This window comes from Gossypium arboreum, chromosome 12, assembly GCF_025698485.1.
Source record: "Gossypium arboreum isolate Shixiya-1 chromosome 12, ASM2569848v2, whole genome shotgun sequence".
Classification (NCBI taxonomy): Eukaryota; Viridiplantae; Streptophyta; class Magnoliopsida; order Malvales; family Malvaceae; genus Gossypium; species Gossypium arboreum.
In genome coordinates this window covers 17,188,113-17,189,091 of record NC_069081.1, presented here as the reverse complement: position 1 = coordinate 17,189,091, position 979 = coordinate 17,188,113, and the positions used below count along the sequence as shown (strand labels likewise).

The following is a 979-nucleotide window of genomic DNA, read 5'->3' as shown; positions in this document are numbered from 1 at the left end:
CTTACAATATACACAAGAAACTACTTCATACTAACTTAGTGACTGATTTGAAAAATTATTCAAACCATTAGTGGTAAATTGTTTTAACATTGAGGAAATAGAAGATACGTTAGCAGCAAGTGAGGTCAGTGTATCCATTTCATGCACTTCAGCTACACGTCTTCCTGAAACTACTCGCTCTGTTGGACATTGGTAATTTTTGCTTGCGAATCTCTTGATGATCTCGTAAGCCTCATTATAAGACTTAGACAAAATTTCACCATTCACAAAAGCATCTACCATTAATCTTTTACGTGTATTGAGTCCATTATAAAATGTCTCCAACTGGATACAATAAGGAATCCCATATGAGGACACTAACGAAGTAATTCCTTGAATCTTTCCTACACCTCGTTTAAAGATTCGTCATCTAATTTTTGGAAAGTTGTTATCTCATTACGCAACTTTGCATTCTTACTTGGTGGAAAATATTTTACCGAAAACCTTTCTGCTAATTCTTGCCAAGTAGATATTGAACTTGGTGGCAATAAATTCAGCCATGCTCATGCTCAATCTCGTAATGAGAATGGAAATAGTTTTAACCTCAGTGCATCTTCAATCACACCATCTATCTTGAATGAATCACTTACTTCCATGAATAATCGAAGGTGTAAGTGTGGATATTTCATAGGCATACCATTGAACTAGCCCACCATTTGGAGCATTTAAAACATTACTGGTTTCAATTAGAATTGGGGTGTCTCGATATCCAACCTTCTAATTCCAAGATTTAACTCATTGAAAAGTGGCACAACGTATTGTCTCATGGCACGATCCCTATCATCAGCAATAAAGATTAGGTTGTGCGCATGATTAACTCCATTACCTTGTCCATCATTTTGATTTCCAAGGTCCATCTCGGCTTGTCTTTGAGCAGATCTCTCACGTCTTCTTTATCTAAAAGTCTACTCGCTTTTAGGGTCCACGGGTAATAGATTAA

The 979-nt window shown here is 36.5% G+C and overlaps 1 non-coding gene across 1 annotated transcript; it reads left to right on the top strand.

Moving 5' to 3' along the window:
- Window positions 1-339: 339 nt before the first annotated feature.
- Window positions 340-446, top strand: LOC128285871 (small nucleolar RNA R71). Its single transcript, XR_008276418.1, has one exon. It is a non-coding gene; the product is annotated as a small nucleolar RNA R71 (small nucleolar RNA).
- The last annotated feature ends 533 nt before the right edge of the window (window positions 447-979 follow it).